This window comes from Cnephaeus nilssonii (genome assembly GCF_951640355.1).
Source record: "Cnephaeus nilssonii genome assembly, chromosome: 6".
In the NCBI taxonomy this organism is placed as follows: Eukaryota; Metazoa; Chordata; class Mammalia; order Chiroptera; family Vespertilionidae; genus Cnephaeus; species Cnephaeus nilssonii.
Genome location: NC_137077.1, coordinates 63,712,129 through 63,733,188, shown reverse-complemented (window position 1 = coordinate 63,733,188; position 21,060 = coordinate 63,712,129). Strand labels below are relative to the sequence as shown.

The following is a 21,060-nucleotide window of genomic DNA, read 5'->3' as shown; positions in this document are numbered from 1 at the left end:
GTTAATATGACTACCATAGAACATGGCACTTAGGGTATTTACCTAAGATCTCACAAATAAGGCAGATGTATGGCCATATTTTTCCTCAACCTGCTTTGGATCTGCCATGTGCATAAAAAATTTTCACCTTAATTAAGCCTGTCTCAGGGCTTAAATACCTCACTGTGTATGTTAATTGCTGCACAACTAAAACTTAACACAGTGAGTGGAATACAGAAGCAATTATTATTGAATGAATCAAAACCAGTTTCTTGCCCTAGAGCAGGGGTTGGCAAACTCCAGCCCTCAAAGCCAACTCCCATCTGCTGCCTATCTTTTTGTAAATAAAATTATGTCAAAACACAGCCATTCAATTGCATATTGTCCATGGTTTACTCATAATAGCATTAGCAGAGTTGAGTGGTTGTGACAGAGACTTGTATGGTATGGTCCACAAAGCCTATTTGCTGATACCTGCCCTATAGGCTACACAGCCTGGAAGAGATAAGGAGAGATTTTGTCCATTAATTCACTTGTAGCAAGTGGGTTTTAGCTCAAACACCAACTCAAAACATTAAGTTACCTGGACGACAAAGTTAAGAACTGTGGATAAAAAGGGTCCACATACTAAACCTGACAAGCTCAGGGAAGGCCTGAATGGTAGCCTTACACACTCGGAGACCTAAAATAATCACAAAGGATGGTCTGAAATTAAAACTTTTTAACTAAAAGCAATTTATGGCAGGTAGTCATGTTCTAGGCTAGAATTTTCCCTGACAGGTCAATTTTCACCTTAATTAAGCCTGTCTATTGTCTTTGTGCATCTACAATAACGTAACCTTTGAAATGTCAAAGCAATTTCCCTTTTCAGACCCCTCAAAGCACAGGGACATCAGAGATGAGACCACAAACTCCCTCATTGTTATTAATTGCTGACTTCAACCATCCTGTACCCACCTATGTAAAAAAATGTCTATCATTTTACTTTCTATCCAATCCCAAAAGTTTCTTTACTTTGCTTTCTCTCACTTTCCTAATCTATCACCAATAGATTTCATGTAACCCACTTATGTCTTCTTTCTTTTTGATATATATATATATATATGTGTATATGTGTGTGTGTGTGTGTGTGTGTGTGTGTGTGTGTGTGTGTGTATATATATATATATATATATATATATATATATATATATATATATATACTAGAAGCCCAGTGCACGAAATTCGTGCACGGCGGGGGGTTGTCCCTCAGCCCAGCCTGTATCCTCTCCAATCTGGGACTCCTGGAGGGATGTCCGACTGCCCGTTTAGGCCCGATCCTGGTGGGATCGGGCCTAAATGGGCAGTCGGACATCGCTCTCACAATCCAGGATTGCTGGCTCCCAACTGCTTGCCTGCCTGCCTTCCTGATTGCCCCTAACCGCTTCTGCCTGCCAGCCTGATCACCCCCTAACCACTCCGCTGCCAGCCTGGTTGATGCTTAACTGCTCCCCTGCCAGCCTGTTTGCCCCCAACTTCCCTCCTCTGCCAGCCTGGTCACCCCTAACTGCCCTCTCCTGCAGGGTTGATCACCTCCAACTGCCCTCCCTTGCAAGACTGGTCCCTCTCAACTGCCCTCCCTTGCAGGCCTGGTCCCTCACAACTGCCCTCCCTTGCAGGCCGGGTGCCTCCCAACTGTCCTCTCCTGCTGGCCATCTTGTGGTGGCCATCTTGTGTCCACATGGGGGCAGCTATATTGTGTGTTGCAGTGATGATCAATCTGCATATTACCCTTTTATTAGATAGGATAGAGGCCTGGTGCACGGGTGGGGGCCAGCTGGTTTGCCCTGAAGGGTATCAAAGATAAGGGTGGGGGTTCCCTTGGGTGTGGGGCAGCCTGAGCGAGGGGCCTGTGGTGGTTTGCAGGCTGGCCACGCCCCCTGGCAACCCAAGGGGAGGCCCTGGTATCTGGAATTTATTTTCCTTCTACAATTGAAACTTTGTAGCCTGGGGCGGCAGCCATTTCTGTGGCAGTTAATTCACCTTCTACAATTGAAACTTTGTAGCCTTAAGCAGGTGAGCCCGGCCAGGATGTGCGGAAAGCTTTGCTTCCCCTGTTGCTGCCGGCAACCCTGGCCTGCTCTCTCAAGCTCCATTCTGCCGCCATTTGTTTGAATTTGTTTACCTTCTATAATTGAAACTTTGTAGCTTGAGTGGAGGCTTAGGCCTGCAATGGCTATGGAAAGCTTGGCTTGCTCTGTTACCTGGGAAACCTTGCTCTCTGTGGCTGTAGCCATCTTGGATTGGGGTTAATTTGCATACTCGCCCTGATTGGCTGGTGGGCGTGGCTCATGTAGCAGAGTGATGGTTAATTTGCATATTACAATTTTATTAGAGAGGATACACACACTAGAGGCCCAGTGCATGAAATTCGTGCATGGGTAGGGTCCCTAGGCCTGGCCAGTGATCAGGGCCAATTGGGGCCTTCCTTCATTCCACGGTGCCCCCTGGTGGTCAGCGCACATCATAGTGAGCGATCGAACTCCCGGTCTCTGGTCGAACTCCCGAGGAGACACTTTGCATATTAGTCATCTATAATAATCTATAATAATAAAAGCATAATATGCTAATTAGACCAGATGACCTCGGGGCAACCGTCTAGACCAGTGATGGGCAACCTTTTGAGCTTGGTGTGTCAAACTTCGCCAAAAAACTGAGCATAACTTGGGTAGTGTGTCACTTTGAGGAAAAAACTAACTCCAAGACTCTAGTCGAAAATGTTTGATCCTCAGGAGCAGCAAATGTTTCATCGTCAGCATGCGGCCACGTGTCATCAGAAATGGCTACGCGTGTCAGTGCTGACACGCGTGTCATAGGTTCGCCATCACTGGTCTAAACAAAGCCGCAGCTGCAAGGGCAGAGGCAGAGGCAGTCGCTGCCGCTGCGAGGGCCGAGCCCCTCGCACAAATTTCGTGCATCGGGCCTCTAGTATTTATTCATTCATTCATTCATTTCAGAGTGGCAGTGAGAGGGGGAGAGAAACTTCAATGATGAGAATCACTGATCATCTCCCCTTACTGGGGATCAAGCCTGCAACCCAGACATGTCCCCTGATCAGGAATCTGAATTGTGATCTTCTGGGTGATAGGTTGACACTCAACCACTGAACCATGCTGGCTGGACTTATGTCTTCTCTTTTGATGGAATATATAAAGTAAGATGCAAAACTGCCATTCTCTGGCCTTGGCTAGTGTGGCTTAGTAATTAAGTGTGTTGCACCAAGGGGTCCTGGGTTTGATTCTGGTCAAAGGCACGTTACTGGGTGACAGGTTCGATTCCTGGTCCCGGTTGGGGTATGTGTGGGAGGCAACCAATCCATGTCTCACATCAGTTTCTCTCTCTCTCCTTCTCCCTCTCCCCTTCCCTACATATTTTCCACTTTCTCGAAAAATCAATGGGAAAAATATCCTTGGGTGAGGATTAACAAACAAACACCTGCCATTCTCTAGAGCATTTTCTCAACTCATTGAGATTTTGCTTCCTGGCAATTGTTGACAGTTTGGCTCAAATAAACTAAAAAATTATCTACAGGCTTTACCATTGTAATTAGCTAGCTATTAATAAGAAGGAGCAAAAGGGGAGGCCAGACATTATAAGCATGACCATCTGGACAGCTTCACTAGGAAGCTGCAACTCTACACTCCCTTGGGAACCAACAAAGGGGAGATGGAGGCAAGCGCAGTGTCGCAGTGAGGTAGGGAAGGTGCCTGTCTGTCAAACCTGGGAAGAGAGATCATTGGCTAGGGGGGACAGAGCCACAGCAAGCCCATGAAAATTTGGGAATACATAATCCCCCAAAGGAGTTTGCTCTCTTACATTCGCTCATGTTCCCTCCATAGCCATGTGGCTGGCCTGAGAGACTGCATGGCCATGGCCATGTGGATCCCACATGTCATGGATTGAAGGACTGCAGTTGGGAACACAAGCTAAGCTAGCCTGATGCTGGACTGGACTGTGCAGACATGGAATGGAAACTCTGGGCAACGGCTTTAATCCTAGCCTTGGTAAAGACACAGCTGGACTTCTTCCTTGGCGGGACAAAGGGAAATGGGACCTTGGAACTCAGGGGTTTGATTCCACAGAAAGCTTTCTGCAGTATCTCATTCTCCTGTGCAAGTCTCAGAAAATTCTTTTGCTTATGACATCGCAAGAAGCCCATGTCCCCTGGCAACAAGTGGGGACAAGGAGAGTTCCCCAACTGGTAACAAAAGTTTGAATGTTTCCTATGATGACAGAACGATTCTGAGACCAACTCTGGACTCAAAGGGAAAGAATTCAGTTCTCAATTATCAATATCTACTGTGGTTTAGGGGAAGGAGAATCAGGGTTGTAACTCTAAAAACATTTCAAAACGTCTAGTGCTAGCTATTTAAAATGTAGAATACTTCATTTTGAACAGCTAGTACTGTTGTCTGAATATTACAAAGATGAATTACCTGCAACATAATATGAAAAAACAAACAAAACAACAACCCAAAAAACCCCCACAAAAGAACTCTGAAAGCAATCACTGAGAATAGTCCACCCGAATGCTTGGAGAATGTCTACCAAAAACAATGATTGGGTTCCAGCAAAGTGATGTTGCTCGTTTTACAACATTCATTCAACCGGCACCTTATTCATCAGTGAATAGATTTAGTTGTTTAAGGCCATTCATAAAGATGATAAAGTAGTAGTATTAGGAGAACCTATGGCAAAAAGGTAAGCCCCCAACATATTCAAAAACTCCATCAACTTTACAGATAAAATAAAAAAGGATATCTTGGGTAAAGTACATTTTTGCATATGAAGCTAAATCTGACCCATTGAATCTGCCCACTTTGATTCTGGAAATAGTTAATAAATAGTCTAACATTAAAGCATTAATGCCATTAGGGCAGTTTCCCTTCAGATTATTTAAAAAAATCCTTTGTTTGCTAGACCTACATCAAGTACTTGCACCCCAGCTACAAGGGAGACTGAAAGCTAGGACTGGACACTTTCATTTTTATAAAGCAAGGTTGTCCACCAAGACTCATATAAGTCTGTCTTTTCAGACACTGTGAGTCTCTAAAGATAAATGTGAACACTATATAACGAAGATGTTATGTTTCTGGAAGATGTAGTCTGGCCCATATGGGTCACACCCTGGCATGACAGGAAGGAACCACGCATGGGGTACTTGAAGAGGTGGCAAAACAGTCACTACTGGGAATGAGTGGCAGGGGATGTGTCAAGGTCATATCAAATTTAAATCTGAAGAACCAGAATCCTAGTTCAATGAAATAATGAGAGCAGTGGTCATTAGTAACATTTCTTATTATAGTAGGGAGTGTGTGTGCTTGCTTTCTTAAAACTGATTTTTAGAGAGGGAGAGAGAGAGAAACATCGATCGGCTGGCTCCTGCATGCCCCTTACTAGGATAGAGCCCGTAATCCGGGCACGTGGCCTGACTGGGAATCGAACTGGCAACCTATTGGTGCTCAGGAAGATGCCCAATCAACTGAGCCACATGGGCTAGGGCAGATTCTTCAGTAATTTAAATAACGTGCTGTTAATGTGTTAGTTTCCATAATCACAGAAAAAAAGAGATCCCACCATTGCAAAGGGATAACCATTATTGGGAGTAAGAAGACTAGATGTCTTTCTATGTTCCTATTGAAGCCACATCTTTTCCAAGTATCCTGAATTTGTGATTCCAGAATTTAACACTAACACAAAGTGCTCAATAATGTTTGCTGAATAGGTTGCAGAATAAGATAATGACATCAATCTCAGAGATATCCCCATTCATTAGAGAACATATTTGTTTTCCTGTATTTCAAGCAAATACATACACAGTATAGTTTATGAGCTATTGGGGCAGATGTCAAGAAATCAGAGGTGAAGCACTTTAGTGCTAGCAGATTAATTAGAATTTTCATGAATGGAAGAATGCCACAAATAATTCTTTAAAAAAATTGATTTCAGAGAGAGGAAGGGAGAGGGAGAAAGCGATAGAAACATCAATGATAAGAGAGAATCATCGAATGGCTACCTCCGACATGCCTCCCCACTGAGCCCGAAATCTGGGCAAGTGCCCTGACCGGATTTGAACGGTGATCTCCTGGTTCATGGGTCAACATTCAACCACTGAGCCATACTGGCCGGGCAAAATATTTCTTTTAATATAAATTCTCAGATTTTACAATATACCTCTCTCCACAAGGATGGGAAAACTTTTAAAACATAATTTTACAGTCTGTTTCAACATAAGGCTAAATTCAGAAATAAATGCAATTAGTGTCTTCCAATAGAGAAGGAACAAATGACTACAAAAATATTTTATTTCATTTTACTGTTAGCCTAACCAGAATTAAATGACAAAGCTTAACATGACTGCCCCCAAATGCATTTGAAACCATAATAAAAACGCCACGATTTTAGGTTGTGGGTTTATCATTTGCATGACTACATTACATGCTAAATAAAATTTCAAGACCAGGACATTCTTAATGGAAAATTCCCCAGTAAACACGCCAAAGGTTCAGAGGAGAAAAATTAACCAACTTAAAAAAGCCAGTGGAAGCCCAGGTACTTTCCTGAATAATATTAATATCTCAATCCAAGCAGTTTATGCTAGCTGCTTAATGCCCATAACTGGCTTGTGCAACTCATTTTTTTTAATGAAGTTATTTTAACTAATTTAACAGTTCTTCTTTTTATACTCTACCCGCTTCAGTTTATTAAAAAATGCACTTAATATCCAGGAAAATAAAGACCACTTAGAAAAATAAAAAACATGCCACACATTATAAGTCATAAATAATGCTTATATTTGGCTTTCAATACACTATTCCACTTACTTGATAATTGTTAGGTCAGTAAACACTTTTTTAAAAGTAGCTTTGAAAAATGCCTGTCTTTGCAATTTAATGAGATATGCAAAAAACAGCATCAAAGGAAAAAAAACTCCCACAACAAAACAAAACAGCAGCACATACACATTTGCAATCCTGGACATTAGTAACACCAAATGAATGGTGAAGGGCAATGAGAACTGAAGTTTGGATGGTAATTAGGCTGTTAGAATAAGCAGAGCACATGGAGAAAACACAGAAAATAGGCAGGCACTTCTTGCAATCCTGTTTCAGAAGCGTATTTTCAGTTATTTAACTTCTTTTCTTTCAGTACCAAGTGATTCATTCCATCATGGATTTTTAAATAGAGATTATGTTAGTCCTGTAATATTCCTATTCTAATATTCTATTGTACTCTTACTTCAAAATTAAATGTATCATATAATCCTTAGAAACCTTATCAATTGAGAGAAAAATGTCACGGAATCTTGTAAGACTTTAAAAATCTATCAAGAAGAAATTGTGGCTAAAATATGAGGTCTCAATCACTGAACATTAAAAAAAAAATACTATTTTCCAGGTATTTAGATACACAAATGAATCTTCACTATTTCCAAACATTTAACTGGTGTATAACTAAGGTAAGTGGTTCTCCCATCCCCTTAAATACTCATCACCCTAGTAGTACATTCCACCCCACCAGTGTAAAAATAATTCCTTGGTAGAGACTGTTTCTAAGCTAAAAGCAATGTTGCTTTAAAGTAACATTTTTCAGGCCTCCATGTTCTCCCCAAAGACACAAAGTAATGATTTTGGAACTCAGGGATTCTGAAATCCTAAAATCTTTGAAACCTGAAAGTTTCTCAACTGAATTCGTTGATAAAAAACTAATTTGGTGACAAAGCCTGACCTGATATAAAGTTTATACACAGCAAAACTTCACCTAAGCACTGATATGAGACTATTTATAGTTTTTATGTATCCTATTTAGCGACTATTCGTGTTTCACTTTAGAAATATTAAGTGCTTGATTATAATCTTACCAAAATTCAAAACAAATCTTTCCCAAAAATTCTGAATTCCAAAATACCTGGCACCAAGGGGTTATAGGTGAGGGATTATGGACCTATAATCCATTTCACAGATATCTATTACAGAAACACATTCCCTTGAACATACTTTGCGAGATTCACTGTTAGCCTAAAATTTACATACCCCTTTAATATCATGTAAGATCCCACCTTATTTTTAAAGTCTTCTTGGACTGTGAGAACCTAAGAGTTTTTAGTTCTTTCTCTGACTCTATAAGCACTCATCAAAATTACTCATGTGGGGACTTATTATTTTAAACTATTTACATTTCACATGAACTTTTCATGTCCTTGCTAAGAACCTTTTGTGCCTAAATTTTCAATTTAATCCTACAATAGTAACTGAGAACTAGCTCTTAATAACATGCAGTCAGATGAAGGAGTCCTCAAGAGATAGATGCTCTAAATGAGGAATTATAGTTGGAAATAGGCATAACACTTTAAAATTATATAAAGGTAGCCTATGATGGGAATTAGTAAAAACAAACCACTGAACACTTTATGTATTCTTTCAATTAAAATAACTTTTGCGCACTTACTATGTGCCAGTTACTGGCTAACCATTTGAGATTGTGGTGTACTAGTAAAAGTGACAAGGTGTTCCTGTCCCGCTGACACACAATTTAGAGGGGAAGAGAGGATAAATTGACAAATATAGTAATTATTTTTAATATATTTTTTTATTGATTTCAGAAAGGAAGGGAGAGGGAGAGAGAGACAGAAACATCAACGGTGAGAGAATTAATTGATCGTCTGCCTCGTGCACGCCTCCACCAGGGATCGGCTCCGAAACTCGGGCATGTGCCCTGACCTGGATTCAAACAGGGACCTCCTGGATCATGTTGATGCTCAACCACGGAGCCACACCAGCCAGGCAGACAAATAAAAGTATTGAGTGTGATAAGAACTGTGAAGGTAACAAAGGGGAATGCTTCTTTATATAAGGTAATCAGGAAAAACTTTGTGGATATGACATCTGAGCTGAGATCCAATGTTGAGACTGAGGCAAAATTGCAGACAATGAGGAAAGAAAGATTATGATAGACAGAAAGTAGGTGTAAGCACCAAAACTAAAAAGACCATAAAGGACCCCAGTCAAGATCAGAAAGAAGTCCAGTATTATATATAAACTATACTTAAAAATGAAAGTGCATTATATCTAGAGCTTGGTGAAAGGAGGTAAACTAGTGAAATAATAAGCAAGAACTGAATCTGGTTTTTATTTTAAGTCACTGGGGGGAAACTGGGACTCGCGGGCATTACATGATCTGATTTACATTTTTAAAAGACTGTCTTCTGGATGGAGACTGAGGTAAAAGGAGGACAAGAACGTAAACAAGTTAGGAAGCTCCTGTAGGAGTCCAGACAACAGATGACTGCCTGCTTTATCAAAGGCAACATCACAGTAATACAGGATTTTAGCGCTCCGAAAGGCATTAACAGCCATTCATTTAAACTTTTTCTACATAAAGAGAGGAGTTAACCTGTTCAAGGTTTCACAGCCAGTGCCAGAGAGAGAATGGAAGTTTAGGGTACCCAGGTCAAAGTTATTACCACTAACCATGCTATATTGAAGACACAGGATAGAATCAAAGGTCTAGCAACTAATCAAAATTAGCACATCACTTTTCAGATTTACCCCTCATGCTAAAAAAAAATGAGCTAAAACTTATGACTAAAATGAAATGTGCACACTTTGAGCAGAGAAAAGTACATAAGGACCTGTTGCGAAGTAAAAAAAGCCAAAGTACTCTCAGCTCACTCTGCTTAGTAATGAAACTTTAACACTATAATCTCTAAGATAGATAATACTAATTTATCATCTACATAGGACCCTTTGGAGGAAAAGATCTATCACAAAAGCATCACAAGTGCTTTTCTTTCCCCCCCCCCTCAGCTTTGTTCTTCTTTTTACTTAAAATAAAAAAAATCTTATTGTTGAAAGTATTAATAGGTACTCCTTTACCCCCATAAACTAGCCCCCCCACCCGCAAGTGCTTTTCAAAGTTTTTATCATTCCTGTTCAAACCAGAACTCTAAACTAAACAGTGATAGCCCTGTTCATTTAGAATGAGACCCTCCTACTCACTATCCTCACTCTTTTCTGCTCTACTTACTGCCCCTTCCACCTCTTCATGATCTATTATTCACCATCATCACTTTCATGTAAACAATAGAAAAATGTTATAAATGCTCTTCTATCTTAAGCTTACAAACTTTGTCTTCTCTTTATTTAAGGTGATGAAGTAAGGTGACTGGGCTCTTGGAAGACAAAAAAACCCAACAACCACCCTTAAGTATGAAAAAATCTGAAATAGACAAAATTTCATAAAAATATATTTTTTAAACTAGCAACTAAAGCTGCATAAGCAATAGCCAGGGGTAATCTTGTGACTAATATGGATGTCCTGGACATGAAATATCATTTCAGTATGTTCCCTAATTCAGAACGGACAGAACAGCTGACCAGTTCATTAATACTAGAAGCCTGATGCACGAAGATTCGTGCTAGAATGGGCCTTCCTTTCCCTGGCTGCCGGCACCGCCTTTCCACTCCGGCCCAGCCCTGGAGCCACCTCTTTCTGCTCTGGCCCTGCCTTCCCACGCTGCCCAGAGATCCTGAGAGACCAGGGGTGGGGCAGAACGCCTGCGCTGTTGCCATGGAGATGCAAGTGTCCTGCCCGCCCCGTCGCTCACTGATTGGCTGGTGGGCGTAGCAGAGGTATGGTCAATTTACATGTTTGTCTATTATTAAGTAAGATAGGGAGAACTAAAGCTCCTTATTAAATTCCCCCCCTTCCTGTGGGGTTAAGCTCCAGTAGGCAGAAGTACTATGATGTTTACTGCCTGAAGAGACCCTTAAATTAGCAGTTTTACACTTATTCCTCTCCACACCACTCTACACCCCCTTCTTTTCCTCTGAAGTCAACCATAATCAAATAGTGATGCTCAGATTCAATACCCTTGTTCTTCATAGAACACACCAATTTTATTATCTCCAGGGAAATAAATGGCACTAAATTTCCAAGAAATTGAATTAAACTATAATTTACCTTTCTTCTTTCATAATCTGCAACTTATTACTTGAACCAAATGCAGTTTAGCCTAAAAATCCTTTAATATTTGGAATTGTCCTATGACATGAGGTTTATAAAAAGTTGTTTAACAAAAATTGCTACAACTCTTAAATAAACATGAAAAAGAAACAGCTTTCTCCCAGAAGGTAAGAACATTATCCATTATCATTTGTTTTGGAAAAGGATCTACTGCAAGTAGACAACACACCAAATTCTCAGGTCAAACGGAGACATTATTAAACTTCAATAGGAAAAAGTCCATAGCTTCACTTATAAAAAAGCTGTCACATATCCTAAAATTGTGCAAGTCAACTATTATCTTAAAAATCTGCTTTTTTCCCTGGCCTGGTGGCTTAGTTGGTTGGAGTGTCATCCCCTACTTTTGAAAGGTTCCATTCCTGGTTGGAGCACATACCTGGGTTTGGGGATTGATCCTGTTCAGGATCTGGGCGCGTTCGGGACACAACCGGTCATCGATTTTTCTCTCTCCCTTTCTCTTCCCCTCTCTCTAAAATCAATAAACATATCATTGGGTGAGGATAAAACAAAACAAAACTGCTCTTTTAAGATTATGCCAAAACCTGGACACACATACAATCTATCTATGAGTAACCAGGTGTACAAAACAAGAATTAAAACAAAAATAGGCTTAAAAATATCAATTACCTAATCTATTACTGTGATTAATAGTTGAATGGACACTCAAAAGACTGCAAAGAAATTAAACTTAAAATGTTTCTATATTAATAAGATTTTAAGATAAAAGCACATGAAAACACTGCCTCGCATATGTCCATGGTTCCTAGTCTTCTCTTCCCCTCAAAATAAGTAAATAAATAAATAAATAAAATAAAATTTTAAAAATGATTTTAGACATTCAGCATAGCATGGAAAAATGAGTAATATAAAAAGAAAAAAGTGAATAAACAGACAGACAGTGGGACTCTTTTTATTAGCCTTTTCAGATAATTGTGGATATTTTCCTTTACTACTACACCAAAACTTGACAACTGGTTGCAATATATTGAAATAAGAAACCGTATCAATAAACTTGATGTTCTCTCTCTCTCTTTTTTTTATGATTAAACATTAAAATTTATTATTATTATTATTTTTTAATTTCTTTATTGATTAAGGTTTGATGTTCTCTTTAACATTAAAATCCACTGGTCTAGGTAGAACTGTGGAAAAATTTCTTATCTATGCATGATTTTGTAATATTATGTTTAGTCACTTGGAAAATACTGGTTCACAGAGTTACACAGATCTTCCAATATTGACACACGTCATTACATTTTATTAAAAACAAAAAAAATACTCATTAACATCACCAACATCATCAAAAGAATCTTTCAAATAATGAGAAGCTGTCAAGAGCACAGTGGCTGAGGCAAGTTTTCAAAACTTCTAATTTTATCACTGGCCATAAATACTGTCAATCTTTTCCTGAAAGCAACAGGCTCACTTTATTTTTGAGAAAAATGTCAGCCTAATACCCAAATCCAAATAACTATAGTTTGTCAGGGATTCTTTCAAGTAAAAATGGTGTTCTTTAAAAAAATGGCCAGTCCAACTTGCAATTCAAATAATCACAAAAATGCTTTTCTCAGAGACAACAATGACAGCAAAAAGTGTTTTAAGCATACTTCGCATTTTGTCACAGTACATTAAAATGACGTACACAAGAGTTGAGATTTAATTTAAAAAATGTTTACTTCTTCCCCCTGGCTGGTTAGTGTTGGCCCGAGCATCAAAGGGTCTGTGGTTTGAGTCCCAGTCAAGGGCACATACCTGGGTTGCAGGTTTAATCCCTGGCCTGGCCAGGGCACATGGGGGAGGAAATCAATTGATGTCTCTCTCTCACATCAATGTTTCTCTTGCTCACTCACTTTCTTCCCTCTCCCCTTCCCCTCTCTTCTACTCTATCTAAAAAGCAGTGGAAAATATATCCTCAAGTGAAGATTTTTTTTTTAAAGCTGCATTTAGGTAAAAATTTTAAGTTTTGTTTTTAATTTTAATTTTTTAAAATATATTTTTATTGACTTCAGACAGGAAGGGAGAGGGAGACAGAGATAGAAACATCAATGATGAGAGAGAATTATTGATGGCTGCTTCCTGCCCGCCTCCTACTGGGGATTGAGCCCAAAACCCCAGGCATGTCCACAGGCCGAAGCTCTATTCACTGAGCCAAACCAGCGAGAACTGTCTTTTGCTTTTTAAATTGTGAGTGCATGGTAGTGAAGAATATAATGATTACTAATAGTGTGGTGCTCTGACCTGATTTATTCTAAGGTGCCAGAAGTTTTACCCACCATTGCTTTTGTACCATTGGTACAAATGTCAACACATGGAAAAGGCAAAGAACATCTCAGTATTATTATTTTTTAAAATATATTTTTATTGATTTCAGAGAGAAAGGGTGAGGGAGGAGAGATAAAAATATCTTCGATGAGAGAGAATCATTGATTGGCTGCCTCCTGCATACCCCACAGTGGGGACTGAGACCATAACCTGGGAATGTGCCCCTGACTGGAATCGAACTGTGATCTCCTGGTTCATAAGTTGATGCTTAACCACTGAGCTATAACCAACTGGTCTCAGTATTATTGTAAAAATAGTTTTGTACTTGCAGACTTCCTGAAAATGTCTAGGCAATCTCCAGGATTCCTTCGACCTTTGAAAATCACTGAGCTAGATAATTTGTTAAGTTTTTCACAATCACATTCATATCTTAATGGGAATCTTAAAATCAAATAACCAAATAAACTTCAACTGGGAGTAGCAATGCTACAGGGGAATAAAAGCTTTATAATAAAAAGTACTACTACATTAGTATATTCTTTTGTAAACATCTATATATATAAAAGCCTAAGTGACTGTTATGACCAGTTGACGGAACGACTGGTCAACCAGTCAATACGATGCGCACTGACCACCAGGGGGCAGATGCCCAACGCAGGAGCTGCTCCCTGGTGGTCAGTGCACTCCCACAGCCAACCTCCCTCAGCCGGCTAACCTCCCACAGTCCCCACTCCTCCCCCCTGCCCACCGACTAGGCAAGACAGGCCCAATTGCTGGCCAGGCCGAGGGACCCCACCCATGCACGAATTCATGCACTGGGCCTCTAGTTTGTGAATAATACTCCATTTAATCTTCAACAACTCTAGTATATGTCTTCTTTCCCACTGAGGAAGCAAGGAGGTAAAAAAGATTCAGAAAGGGAAGTACAAATTAGCCTAAAAATTCATTGTACTGGTAGTATTACAAGTGATATTAATTTTCTTTATACTTTTTCATATTCTAAACACTTTAATAAGAAAACTAGAAAGACAAACATATTTGAAAACTCAACCAGTCTTACCATTACAAATTCAGTGCAATATCCCAGTTTAACAATTTCAAGAGCAAAAGAAAATAATACAGTTTATATACTTTATCCCTATCCTTCCTTACTATCTGTACAGTACAGAATTCAAGATTCTTGAGAGATTCCTGAGTTTTGCTATTGTCGCTAAGGTGCTTAATATCACTAATAACTTATAATCTTAGAAGCAGCAGCTATAATCTTAGAAGCAGTAACTATGTAGTAACAGTAATATTCTCACTGCAATCTTAAAACACAGGTAACAGTTGGATGCAATATACATACGATTTTGACACCTAAAATCTATTAATTAAATGAAAAGTTATATTAGTAGTCTTTATTAATCATCTGTCCCATTAACTAAAATTTTTACAAAGTCACACAAGTTTCCCCCCCCCCCCCCCTTTTTAGGATAAAGTTACTTCAAAAAATATTCAAATGAGAAGGATAAATTTTAGAAGCTACAGATAATTGGAATTTTATTTTACATAACATTTTCCATTTCCTCTCCAGAAGCTTTGGCCAAAAACTGCTATTAAATGAACAAAACAGATTTTCTTTCATCATTTTTCCCTTCCCACAAAACTAAGAAGAAAGCAACAGATACAGCTAATCCACCAATGGATTACCACTGGGGCAATCAGCTCACTGGTAAAAGTGATGATTCTAAGACAGCAATTTAGTGATCAAAATAATTTAAAACTGCTTTTAATAGATGCTCTCTTCCTTTATCATCTTTATTCAGTCTACTTGTACATTAAAAACCCATTTAATCCTCCAACACTGGAAAAGATTACTTAACAAGTTATTTCATGAGATCAGAATCCAGTTTAAATTTAAAAGGCCTGCCGAAACCGGTTTGGCTCAGTGGATAGAGCGTCGGTCTGTGGACTGAAGGGTCCCAGGTTCGATTCCGGTCAAGGGCATGTACATTGGTTGCGGGAACATCCCCGGTGGGGGGTGTGCAGGAGGCAGCTGTTTCTCAATCATCGATGTTTCTAGCTCTCTATCCCTCTCCCTTTCTCTCTGTGAAAAATCAATAAAATATATTTAAAAAAATAATAAATTTAAAAGGCTTCACTGATAGAATGTGTATGTAGTAACAGGACTACAAAATGATAAAATAGCATAACTACAAAGGTAACCTTAAGGAACCAGTTCAATGTAAAATTCAAAATAAGAACGTCAGAAAATTACTCTCTATGGTCAGAGAGACTAAAATTCTTAATTTAAAAGTGAATATATTCCTAGTACTGAAGCACCTCATATAAATCAAACAATTTAAAGCATGGTAATACTCTAGAATATTGTTCTGACCAGATGGAAATTCTGCAATTCATGTTGTATGTATTTTACTTTTGATAAATAATTTAAATATTATTTAAAAACCTGGTACATTCATTCCCCTGAATTTTCACTTCTTTCTTTTATAAGTTTTTAGGCTCCTTGGAAACAGAGTTTAAATTTTTTTGGTCCTCTACTGATGCAAAGCAAAGTTCTTTCTAAATTGCTACTGAAATAATAATCAGTTGGTGTGTACCCTTAATTTGACTAACATCAGGAATAAACAACCATTGTTAGGATGTATTTTTTTTGTTAGAGGTACATTTTAAAAAGTGACTTCAAATTTTTTAAAGGCAGCACAAAAGTTACTCATAACCTTTCTTCTTTTAATAGAAATCTATGACTAAAGGGATTGGTTTTACAAACCAGTGCTCAACTAGGTTCAATAAAATATGTCACAGATTATACAAGGTAGGGGCAAAAGGAGATTTACAGTTGTATGGAAAATACAATCCTTCCTAATATATAAAAACCCAGGGTCCGTAACGACTGACCGAAGGCGCAACCGAACACCGGAAGTCAGTCCTAAACCCAGCACTGACTGCTGAGGGGGCTGTGGATCAGACCCAGAGAGAGGCCCGGAGAGAGGCAGGGTCTGATCCGCAGCCTCCGTGGCAGCTGTTGATCAGCCATTGCCTCTCTCTTTCTTTCCAGGCTTTGCCAGCAGCTGCGCCTGTTTCTCTCTGGGCCTGCCTCTGCTGATCAGCCCCGGAGACGCTGACTGGCATAGAAACTGACCAATCAGAACCAAATCTGGGTGAACTGTGAGGCGCAATGGCTGCCTAGGAGGTGGAGCTTTTGACGCTGACTGGCAGAGAAACCGATCAATCAGAACCAAATTGGCCAGCAGGGGAGGGCAGTTGGGGGCGAGATCAGGCCGGCAGAGGAGGGCAGTTGGGGGCAACCAGGCCAGCAAGGGAGGGCAGTTGGGGGTGAGATCAGGCCGGCAGGGAGGGCAGTTAGGGGCGATCAGGCAGGCAGAGGGGTTAGGGGCAATCAAGCAGGCAGGCAGATGAGCAGTTAGGAGCCAGCGGTCCCAGATTGCGAGATTGGGCCTAAACCGGCAGTTGGACATCCCCCAAGGGGTTCCCGGTTGGAGAGGGTGCAGGCTGGGCTGAGGGAACCCCCTCCTCCGTGCACAAATTTCGTGCACCAGGCCACTAGTCTATATATACATATATAGAAAAAAGGCTGATATGCAAAGTGTCCCCTTGGGAGTTCAACCGGGAGTTCTATCGCTTGCTATGACGTACGCTGACCACCAGGGGGCGTGCCGGATGAAGGAAGACCTCAGTCAGCAGCTGGAAGGCCCTGATAGGCCCTGGTCGCCAGCAGGGGATGGCACAAATTTCGTGCACCGGGCTTCTAGTAATAAATAATGATACAAGAATAAACACAGTGTTTCGAATATTCACAACTGTAAACCCATTTTTTGCCCCACCCTGTATATATATATCAAGCCAACCTTTACTGCAAATGTATAAATTCATCCTGTGTAGCTACTGCTTTCATTTTGTTCAAGAGATTCCCAGAGAATAAAAGATTTAGCGCTCAAAAGGTAATTAATCCCCTTTCAATAAATGTGCAAAATATCTAAGACAGGAAAAACATTAGGCTTTCAGCAAAAGGGTAAGCCATGGTAAGTACTCCTGTTTATTGGAAAACTTGTCCAATGTTACAATGAATCATTACATTAGCCAAAATGTCTGTTTTTTAATTTCTAAAAGAAATTCAATTTGAAAAGGTAAACAGTAAAACTTGAGTCTAATCTCTAAGACCTAGCATAGAGTCCTCAAAAATGATAGTAGGAGGGAAAATCAAGGCATTATTTAGTCACAACCTTATACAGCCTTACAAAGTTTAAGGTCAATCTTTATTAATTTTTTTCTAGACTGAACACGTGACATCATGGTCATAATGGGAAAAAACAGTTTTTGAATATTTATTTCATAAATACTAAACTATTCCTGGTGCCAGTTAAATCTAGACATTATAGATCAATATCCACTCTCTTATCAATACACACTCAGGAAAACATTATTTTAAGTCTTAAGGAAAATGATGAGTGCTTATCAGTAAGATCTTGATATTCAATAATAAATTTGTCTATTTAAACTACACTTTGGGGGAGGAGGGGGCGAAATGACACCTTTGTAAAATCAGCCAAATCCTCTTTGTATCAGATCCAGTTTCACTGATTAATTTTACTCCCTTTACAGATATTTATCAAGCACCTACAACTAAAAGACAAAGAAAACTGAACATGAGCAGTTTCTCATCCAAATCTTAAGACTTTATATTTAAAACAACATGTATAATTAGTTAGCTTGTTTTCAATCTATGCACAGGCCTACCAACCAGGAATTAAATTGGAAGATACATTTACTAAGATTCGTATGTACATGGATCAAGGTTTTTTTATGATCACTTCTTTATTACACTTGGCTAGGCCCTCCTTACAAGACAGGTCCTTACTATGGGGGATCACCTTCCCTTTATATAACTAAGAGAAAATATCGAAATTCTATAGTAAAGAATTGTTTCCCAAAGCCATTGTGGAAATGTTTCTTTTTGAAGGAATACAAGGTTCTCTTTCAAATATCCTCTCTTGAAGTTCATTACAATCAATCCCTAAATCTAAATGCTAAATAGTATGTGCACAGCAAGGTTATAGGAACTAAGAATACAGTGGAGAATGAAAGGAATAAAGTCCCTACCCTCATGGTGCTTACATTTAACAAACTGGTATTCTCTATGTGCAAGGTATCATGCCAGTACTTTGGAGCATACAAGGAACACATCCTGTCCTTGGAGTTTACAATTTAGTGGAATATGTAACAAAAATACATATAAAGATAACAGAAGATAGGAAGTGATATGTGTCATAGACAGGAAAAGAGATGACTTTTTTAGATGGGGGTGGGGGAAGCAAAAGACAAGAAGAGCTTTCCTTTTTATGTCCCATACCACATTTAAAAATTACGCCAATTTATTATTAGGCTTTTTGGTTGTATCCTGGTACATGACATGTTAAAATCAAACTAGCTATATGTATTTCCAAGATTTACTCTGGGGACTCCTCAGATAGGGCAGCCTCACAATTTATTGTGAAGGCCGAACAAGAAATGGCAGGAGAAAACATTGTGTAGTGCAGAGATTTAAAGCGCGGATGGGTTCAAATAAAACTATCATTCAGGGCTCTGTGTCCTTAAACTTATTTCATTTCCTGAGTAGCAATGTCCTCTCTTGATACGTGAGAATTAAATCACCCAAGTGGTGCTTCCACACTATTTGACTGGGGCACCCACCTTTTCTTGGGTGTGATGGGAATGCTATCCTCTGTAAAATGTAAAAATGGCCCCTTTCTTCCTCTAGGTTCCCTATGAGGGATAGACTACTGTCCTAAAAGTCAGCAGGACCACTAACGAGTTATCATTCCTAGGCCTCAGTTTCCTCCTCCATAAAATGAGAGGGTGGGACTGGATGATCTCAACAGTTTTTTCCGGGCCTTAAAAAAAGTCCCATGACTCTATTATGACTCAAATACTATTCAAAGAGTCAGCTTTTGGGAGTGATATGAACTTAAAAGTTAAATGATCGGCTTCCCTTTTTATAAGTTACTTCTTACTAAGATAAGGTTCTGTTGAGCAAGTCCAAACAGCATTTTAATTACAAAAAAAAAAAAAAAGAGGGTTAAAAATAAATTTACAAGAAGCTTTAAGTTATAACACTCCCTATATGTTATATATACCACTAGCAAAACTAAAATCCAGTTAGACTGAGTTAATTCTAAAATATTAAAATCAACCTTCAGTGTAAACTTTCTACCCGTTAAAAAATGTGATTTCCCGTTACTGTAAAACACAACTGCTTATGCTCATAAGAAACAGGGCAAAATGTTTTTTTTTCCCCAACTAATAAAGAGAATGGGAAAGCAAATCATCTGCCTAAACTAGCCAGGATGATTTCTTCTCCGAAAGCCATCAGGTTTTGTGTGTTTTTTTCCTCCCCCCATAGGAAATATTCTGAAGGCCCGGTTCACTGCGGGGTAGTTTTAAAATAAAACCCAAGGCGCTGACAGTCAGTTTTAGGATTAGACACACCGAGATGGCGAAAAGGAGGACAAACTTCCTGGGTTTTCTCTCTCCCTGGAAGAGAAAGAGATTTCCTCCTGCTGACGAAGGGAAAGGCCCCTTTAACAGTTTTCCCCGGCGCGGCGGCGGCTGCCAGACTAGGTGGGGCTCCCTCCGCTGCCGCCCTCCTGCCACTTCCCGCAACAAATGGAGCAAACCAGCCCCGTTTCAGGCAAACTTTTTCCCTGTCAGGCTCGAGCCCGCGGGGCGCCGGGGAGTGGTTTCCCCCGAACGTCCCTCGTCCGGGCTCCAGGCTGGGGGAAGCTGAGTCTTCGCAAAAGACAACTTTCTGGTTTCCGTTCTAACTTCCACCCACACCCGGGAGGGACCGAGGCGGCCAGCGAGGGGGCTCGGGGGCGGGGACGAGTCCTCCGGGAGCCGGCGGGGGAGCCCGGCCAGGGGAGAGGCTGCGGCGGCCGCGGGCAGGAGGGATCGGGCGCGGTAGGGGAGGGGGGGTCCTCGGGCTCTCCCTTCCTCCGCCATATTTCAGACATTTGACCCCTTCCGCAAAGCGCGCTGCTCCCCCGCGGCGGCGGCAGCGGCAGCGGCAGCGACTCGCCCCCGCCGGCCCGAGAGGCAGCGCGCTGGCCCGCCGGGCGCCGGGCCCCCGCACACCTGCCGCGCTCCGGGAGGCAGCGGCCGCCGGCCGGGCCCCTGACCGCTGCGCGCGCCCCGCCCGGCCCGCGCCGCACCCCACTCGCTCCCCTCAGCCGGCGCCTGGGCCCCCGCCCCGCAGGGCTGCCGCGCCGCCGCTCCCCTCGGCGGCCACGCACGCACTCTGCGAACCTCTCACGCTGTCAGCGGGTCCCCGTGGCCAGCGTCGCCCCACACGTTGCGCTCCCTCCGGGTCGCAGCTCCCGGCGCCACGGCGGTCCTGCGCTGCCGCCGCTCCGGCTGGTTTACACGCCTGACTCTGGGCGAGGTTTGGCGGTGTCGCCTTGACGTCAGGCGTTCAGTCTCGCTCTCGCTTCCGTCCGCGGGCGGGGCGCGCGGGTACGCGGCCCGGGAAGGGGCGGGGCCGAGGGGCGGGGCGAGGGGAGCCGAGGGGGCGGGGCTTCCGCGCCTCCACCGCGCCCGCCGGACGCGCTCGGCGCCCCTCGCGCCGTTTCCTCCGCGGTGTTGCTCTCCCGCCCCCCACCGCTCGGGCGCGGGGAGCCATCGCCTGTTGGCTTCCGGGCCCCAGCGGTTCGCCGGAATGCGGTGGGCTAAGAAGCC

At 41.4% G+C, this 21,060-nt stretch overlaps 1 protein-coding gene across 2 annotated transcripts in view; it reads right to left on the bottom strand.

The window, feature by feature from the left end:
- The window catches only part of RAP1B (RAP1B, member of RAS oncogene family), a 51,117-nt gene extending 30,328 nt beyond the window's left edge, over positions 1-20,789 (bottom strand). The window contains exons 1-2 of one of the 2 annotated variants that reach the window (XM_079775010.1): positions 20,632-20,776; positions 11,420-11,512 (exon numbers count right to left, since the gene is read on the bottom strand). The gene's annotated coding sequence lies outside the window, so the exon portion shown is untranslated. Of the gene's footprint in view, positions 1-11,419; positions 11,513-20,631 lie in introns of both variants that reach the window. The other variant, XM_079775009.1, reaches the window with a different exon arrangement.
- Between the last annotated feature and the right edge of the window lie 271 nt (positions 20,790-21,060).